This window comes from Coenobita brevimanus, chromosome 66 (genome assembly GCF_032717465.1).
Source record: "Coenobita brevimanus isolate Jiangsu-jjx chromosome 66, ASM3271746v2, whole genome shotgun sequence".
In the NCBI taxonomy this organism is placed as follows: domain Eukaryota; kingdom Metazoa; phylum Arthropoda; class Malacostraca; order Decapoda; family Coenobitidae; genus Coenobita; species Coenobita brevimanus.
Genome location: NC_137019.1, coordinates 30,096,980 through 30,105,581, shown reverse-complemented (window position 1 = coordinate 30,105,581; position 8,602 = coordinate 30,096,980).

Sequence of the window (8,602 nt, the reverse complement as noted above, 5' to 3'; positions counted from 1 at the left end):
CCTGGCAGAGAGTACTGTACAATTCAGAGTTTAAGAGCATTACTACATAAAATGGAAGAGAAATCGAAAAGAATTATACTAACTGGAGATTTAAAAACAAATATAAATTGGAATACTCTAGATATAATAAGCCAAGAAAGCTGTTGGGATCAAAAGCTCCTGGATCTCGTGCAAGAGTTTTTCCTAACGCAACATGTGAGGGAAACCACCAGGAAAAGAAGACTCGATGTACCCTCAATGCTAGATCTCATATTTACTAGGCAAGAAAATGATATTGACTGTTTAATATATCACCCCCCAATCGGCAAAAGCGACCATGCAGTACTAAATTGCAACTTCAGGATAGCATATGACATAGTTAACAGCAATGAAAGTTACAAAAAGAGCCTAAACTATAAAAAAGGAAATTATCAAGACCTAAAGAAGTATTTCTTAAAGTTGATTGGGAAAACGAGCTTAGAGGACAAGATTTAAATGCTGTATAAAAAAAAAAAAATCTGTGAATTTTATGAAATAGGAGTCCAGAAGTACATCCCACAGCACAAAGAAGCAGAAAAGAAAAAGAAATGGTTCAATACAGAGTGTAAAAAATCAAAAGAAAAAAGAGATTTTTTGTGGAATAGATACAGAAGACACAACAGTGAAAGGGCATATAATAATTACAAACAGGCAAGAAACGATTATACAAGAAAAAGGAAGGAAGCCCAAAAACAGTTTGTGGAGGATATCATAAATAAAAGTAGTGATCAACCAAAGCTGTTTTACAGCTACATCAGAAGCAAAACCAAAGTAAAAGATAAAATACAATCCATTACTGATGAGTGAATCACCTTTACACAAGAGAAGGATATTTGTGAAGCACTAAATAAGAATTTCCAATCAGTTTTTACAGAAGAAAAAAATTTTGAGAGGGACTATGTGGAACATGCATGCCCACACATACTACCAGATATACAAATATCAGAAAAAGTAATACAGGAGGAGTTAAGTAACTTAGACAGAGGAAAAGCAAATGGTCCTGATGAAATTTCATGTTGGGTGCTACGAGAATGTGCAAAGGAGTTAAGTAAACCATTATTTTTAATTTTCAAGAAATCCTTGAGTCAAGGTAAACTACCTGATATTTGGAAAAAAGCAAACACTGTCCCCTTATTCAAGAAAGAGAATAGACAAAATCCACTCAACTACCGACCAGTATCACTGACCAGTGTTGTAAGCAAGGTATTAGAAAAGCTTATAAGAAAAGCTTGGGTAAATCATCTAGAACACAATATGATAACAGAAAGATAGTTTGGTTTCAGAAAAGGAAAATCATGTGTTACTAATCTGTTGAGCTACTATGACAGAGTAACAGACACAATACAGGAAAGAGAAGGATGGGTGGACAGTATCTATTTAAATTTCAAGAAAGCATTTAACACAGTACCACACCAAAGACTTTTATGGAAGCTGTACCATCAAGGAGGAATTCGAGGCAAACTGTTTTGTTGGATGCAAGATTTTCTCATAAAAAGAGAAATGAGAACAGTACTAAGGGGAAATTACTCATCATGGAAAGAAGTGACTAGTGGAGTACCACAGGGCTCAGAGCTGGCACCAATCATGTTTTTAGTGTATATAAATGATATAGACAGTAACACTGGAAATGAAAGCTATCTAAATATGTTTGCAGATGATGCAAAAATACAAAGGAGAATTACTAACACAGACTCTTGTAAAGAGCTACAAGAAGAATTAAATAAACTTCATGAATGGAGAAATACATGGCAAATGGAATTCAATGTGGATAAGTGTCATGTAATCAAGTTTGGTAAAAGTGGAAAAAGACCTGATTGGAATTATACGTTAGGAAATAAAACCCTACACACATCAGAAAGAGAAAAGGACCTAGGTGTGATTACCAATAATAGACTATCTCCGCCTGACCACATCAATGAGAAGGTACTATCGCCGGCACTTATAGCTGGTACAGTCAGCGTTGTCAATCCTTTTTCCTTGGTGTGAATCCCTTGCAGCTCGACTCAGTTTCTCCGAACCATTTACTGGTGAGAGGGAGAAATGCTGGGAGATGTCTGGCGTAAGTGTAAGGGGTGGGAGGGGTGGGTGGGGGGGAACGTGACTGAGAGGATGCCACACCAGTGTAATACAGATGTGGCACCAGCGGATTTGTAAAAAAAAAAAAAAAAAAAAAAAGTAGGTTTACGATGTGAATGAGCTAAAACAACCTCTTTTTAGTGGTAACGACACTGAGTTACGGACTCCACTTATATCTCAGAATGATTCTACAATCTGTGTGTTGAGGTTAACCTATACAGGAAAAGTCATTTAAACGACAGTGCCAGAAGTCTAATAAATGTTCACAGCTGGAAGTGGTGGTATGTTACATAGGTTTTACAGGGTAATAATCGGGGAAACTAATTACAGTTTTAACAAACAAGCGGCAGAAGGTATTGTAGTAACATCTGATCTTATAACAGATAACCCATAAAAAACAACTACAGTAAGTTTTGCATAAAATGACCATACCCACAGTAATATAAGTTTTATTTTTATTTATTTTTTTTTTCAGGCGTGTTCGACATTGCTGAAGCAAGGCTGCAATTAATGAATACTTGATCTCTTAACTTTTGACCTAGATAATTATAACGTTTATCATGAGATTAGGACTGATCCTTATTGCACAGTATGCTATATTTGCTTGCTCATGAATATTACTGACATTGTAGGATGTTGTGCCGGAGACGTTTAGGAGTCTATAAGTAATAAAGAAGAATATTTTAATAATTCAGAACACCCACCAACCAACACCAGGACCTTTACATTTATCTTTGTTAGTAATCAGTGATTTAACGAATTTATATACGACATTATGATTTGAAAGTGAACCGTGGTATTTCTCATTTATCTTTGTTATTAATTATGATTAAACGAACTTATATGCCACATTATGTTTAAAAAGTGAACCTTATCTTGAGATGTGTGTGTGTGTGTGTGTGTGTGTGTGTGTGTGTGTGTGTGTGTGTGTGTGTGTGTGAATTATCAGGTTCAGTTATTTTAACATTATTGTTTTAGCGTTCTGCAACAGTTCAGTTATTAAACATTACCGGATATTGTTCTTCCTCCACGCGTGTATGTTTCCGTGATCGGAAGATCGGAAGGTTTTCTCATCTGAGAACACCACCCTGGACCAGAAGTCTAGGTCTTTGTCGACTTACTGACATGCAAAGTTAAGCCTGGCAGCACGGTGCGCTTCAGTGAGCAACTCCTTTTTGGCTGGAACCTGGTGATGTATTCCCGTCTTACGAAGCCGCCTCCGGACTGTAGCGAGACACATCCAGCTGGAGTCTGTTCCGAAGTGCCACAGCGTTCGTTATGGGGGTTTCCTTAGACGCTTGTACAATGCACTCATCCTTTGGAGGTGTTGTTACACGGGAGCGTGGTGGCATGGCTGTGAGGAAATATTATAAAGTGAATAAGTCATTGGAAACAACTATTTTACATGCTCGTAGGAGCGGTGGTAGAGGGAGGAGTGGGGGACCAGGGGGAGGGGGCATGGTTTAGGGGGATGGGAGGGTTGGGGTGGGCGGGGAGGGAGAGGAGAATGTTGGTGGACTGTGGTGTGAGGGAGGATTGCAAGGGAGATGATACGTCATACTAATTGGCGTCCTGTTACTTATTGAACAGGATTAGTGTAACATAACGTCGTTGATGCTGGTTTGCATTTTTATAGGTAAAAAGTATGTTATACATCGTTGACGCTGTACTACGTGTTAATGTCAAATACATAACTATAGACAGTATAAAAATGTAAGCAAAAACATTATGAAACAATCACATCATAGATGTTTGACATACACGAATGGCAAAAAAAAGTAATTACCGACCAAATCTTTCATAGTTAGGCGCTTTTACCTCGGTTAGTAAGATTTCCTGTCTCTTCCCACCTACTGATTCGTTTTGCCGCAGTTGTTGGGGATATGCCTAACTGATTGGCGATGGTCCGAACACTGGAGCCTCCTTTCCGCAGACTGATGATCTCCCCTTGCAGGGCTACTTGCTTTTCATGTCTGTTCACTGTGACTCCTGAACTGTCAGTGGTGTAGGAATGCTTTGTGGTGTATGGACAACACCTCGGTATACACCCAGACTCACTGAGAGACGAGACATATTGGAGCCAAGTTTGAGGTTGGCAATCACCAGATGGATGGTTTGGAGGTTGGCCCCTGCAGACAGACATATTGGCAGTCGGCACAAGGCCTAGGGAGTGCTTGAAGGAGCTGATGGTTCTATCCCGGCCTAAACCAGTTGTTTTGTATGACTACGAAAGATTCCAGCAAGTCCCATATTCTCCGATAGGTTATAGAATGGAGGATGGCTGAACATTTACAATGAATGAATATAAATTACAAATGTGTGTTGTCGTTTTCGTATTATTGTATGCATTTACTTTGTTGATGCAGTGTTATAGAGTACCATTTGTCACTCCCACAATCAGTGAGAGAGACTTGCATAGCGAAGATTACATGAATACAGGTAAGATAAAGGAACAGATATCGTATGATTTGTGCTCGTAACATGATAACCCCATTAACATTATAATAATCTAACCTTAAATTAATGGAACCATGAAGGAATCGATATCTGCAATATGTTCTATGCATTGTGTAATTTAACTTATATCGACCACACTTGAAGAAACTCATATTATTGTGGGTATGGTCATTTTATGCAAAACTTACTGTAGTTGTTTTTTATGGGTTATCTGTTATAAGATCAGATGTTACTACAATACCTTCTGCCGCTTGTTTGTTAAAACTGTAATTAGTTTCCCCGATTATTACCCTGTAAAACCTATGTAACATACCACCACTTCCAGCTGTGAACATTTATTAGACTTCTGGCACTGTCGTTTAAATGACTTTTCCTGTATAGGTTAACCTCAACACACAGATTGTAGAATCATTCTGAGATATAAGTGGAGTCCGTAACTCAGTGTCGTTACCACTAAAAAGAGGTTGTTTTAGCTCATTCACATCGTAAACCTACTTTTTTTTTTTTTTTTTTTTTACAAATCCGCTGGTGCCACATCTGTATTACACTGGTGTGGCATCCTCTCAGTCACGTTCCCCCCCACCCACCCCTCCCACCCCTTACACTTACGCCAGACATCTCCCAGCATTTCTCCCTCTCACCAGTAAATGGTTCGGAGAAACTGAGTCGAGCTGCACGGGATTCACACCAAGGAAAAAGGATTCACAACGCTGACTGTACCAGCTATAAGTGCCAGCGATAATACGGAACATGTATACACTGTTTGCAAATATGAGAATAGCTTTCACATACATAAATGAAGACATGCTAAGGAGGATAATAACATCATTCATCAGACTAACCCTGGAGTATGCATCAGTAGTCTGGAGTCGTCATCTCAAAAAACACATAGATAAGATTGAAAAAGTTCAAAGGGCCGCTACAAGATGGGTACCAAAGCTTAAGGGATCTAAGCTACGAAGAAAGACTAAATAAACTGAATCTACCAACACTACAGGAGAGAAGGAAAAGAGGTGACATGATAATGCTATATAAATGCATATCAGGGAAGGAGAAAATAGACATAAATGATTACTAAACCTATGGGGAAGCATCAGCAAGAGGACACAGCAAAAAACTGCATAAGAAGAGAGGTGATAAAGACGTATGGAAATTCAGTTTCCCAAACAGAGCAATTGATCAGTGGAATGCACTACCGAATGAAATAGTGTGTGCCAAAACAATTCACAAATTTAAGGATATGTACGATTACTATGGGTTAAGACATGGGACAGTACGAGCTTGACTCATTCCTGTAAAGATACAATTAGGTAAGGTAAGAACACACATGCACAGTCATACATACTTGCAGACATAAATATGCACACAGACAGACTACCAGAAATTCTACCATAGAGGATGCCAGCCAGAACGTCCCAGTACTAGAACTTGACTCTCCCGAGATTGATCCACTAAAAATACAGACAAGATACGTAAAATCCATCCTTGACAATTTACCTGCCAACAAAGCTCCAGGCCCAGATGGAATTCCACCAAATGTTTTGAAAAAGTGTTCCCCTAAACTTGCCTCTGTTCAAGCTAAATGATTCGGACTATGCATACGTACTTCTTCATTCCCAAATTCATGGAAGGAAAACAATATCCACCCAATTCCGAAGAAAGGAAGTTCCTCTGACCCCTCTGATTACAGACCAATAGCTGTTACATCTTCTCTTGGTAAGGTATTTGAAACTTTAATTAATAAGCACATTGTTAAACATCTTGAATCCAACAACTTAATTAGTGATAGACAATATGGTTTTCGCCACGAAAGATCCACCATTGACATACTCAATCTCTTAACTCATACCATCCATCAATCAATTGATCTTTTTGGAGAAACTCATGCAGTAGCCCTTGATATTTCTAAAGCTTTCGACAGAGTATGGCACCATTCTCTGCTGTCCAAATTCCCTTCCTATGGACTAACGTCTTTTGTTCCTTTGATTTCCTCATATTTCAGTGACAGGAAAATAAGAGTAAAAGTAGATGATGTATATTCCAATTGCCAATCAATTAACTCCGGCGGCAAGGAAACAAAAACAAAGAACGAGGAAAGCTTAGATGAAGAGAAGATTTTTTTTTTTTTTAATTAATTGGAATGCAGGTACGAAAGTGGCACATAACCATCAGGGAATAAAGTAGTAGACTCAAGGTATGGCAAGTATGTAAACAAGATTATTAAGTTGATGTACTCAAATGTAGATGAAATGGTATCTAAATTATTAGGGATTAATGAATATACCAAAGAAAAGGAACCACATACTATTTGCCTAACTGAAACAAAATTGATCCCAAGGATATCAAACGACACCCTAAACCTTGAGGAATAACAATATATGGAGAAGAGATACGATTTTAAATAAAGGAGGAGGAATTATAATATTAACAAAGAAAAATTTACAAGTAAATGAAACAGAACTTGATATACCCTCACAAGTAGAACTGACTGCATTAGAGATTAACACACCTGAAGGGAAGTACTTGTGGCTGATTTATACATGCCTCCCAAATCAGACACTTGGGTAAAAGGCGAATATGAAAACCTGGGAGAGAGTACAATTCAGAGTTAAACAGCATAACTACACAGAATGGAAGAGAAATCTGAATTAATTAACTGGAGATTTCAATAAAAATATAAATTGGAACACTCTGGATGTATGAAGCCATGAAAACTGTTAGGATCAAAATCCCCTGGATCTTGTGCAGGAGTTTTTCCTGAACACAACATGTAAAGGAAAACACCACAAAAAGAGGACTTGATATTGACAATGTAGCACCCTCCATTCGGCAAATGCGACCATTCAGTATAAGTTGCGACTTCAGGATTGCAAATGACATAGTTAACAGTAATGAGTTTCAAAAAGAGCCTATACTACAAAAAGGGCAACTACCGAGACCTAAATAAGTACAGTACTTCTTAGAAATAGATTGGGAAAAGAAGCTTAGAGTACAAGGTTTAAATGTTACATTTTGAAAATTCTGTGAATATAGGAGTCCAAAATGACGTCCCGTAGTATAAAGAAACAGATATGAAAACAAAGAAATTGTTTAATAGAGAATGTAAAAAATAAAAAGAAAAGAGACTTGCTGTGGAATAGATAAAGAAGACACAATAGTGAGAGGGCATATAAAAACTATAAACAGGCAAGAAACGATTATACAAGGATAATGAGAGAAGATCCAAGAAAGTTTGAGGAAGACATTATAAATCAAAGTAGTGATCAACCAAAGCTATTTTACAGCTGCATCCAAAGCAAAACTAAAGATAAAATACAGTCCATTATAGACGAGAGGATCTTCTGTACACAAGCAAATGATATTTTTTAAAAGTACTAAATAAAAATTCTTAGTTTTTACGGAAGAAAATAATTTTGAGAGTGATGATATGGAACATGAATGCTCACATATATTACCAGATATCCAAATAACAGAAAAAGAAGTACAGGAAGAGTTAAGTAAATTAGACAAAGAAAAAGCAAATTGTCCTGACGAAATTTCAGGTTGGGTGCTACATGAATGTGCAAAAGAGTTAAGTAGACCAATATATACAATGATCAAGGAATCCATAGGTCAAGGTAAACTACCTGATATTTGGAAGAAAGCAAACATTGTTCCCTTATTCAGGAAAGGAAACAGACAGAATCCACTCAACTACCGACCAGTATCACTGACCAGTAATCTAAGATACTAGAAAAGCTGATAAGAAAAGTTTGGGTAAACCACCTAGAAGAACACAATTTGATAACAGGAAGTTTTAGAAAAGGAATATTCAGGTGTTGCCAATCTATTAAGCTACTATGATGGAGTTGCAGAAACATTACAGAATAGAGAAGGATGGATGGACAGTATCTATTTAGATTTCAAGAAAGCATTTGACAGAGTACCACACCAAAGACTGTTATGGAAACTGTACGATCAAGCAGGTATCCAAGGCACCCTGTACTGTTGGATGCAAGATTTTCTCAGAAAAAAGGAAATGAGAACAGTTCAAAGGAGTAATTACTCACAT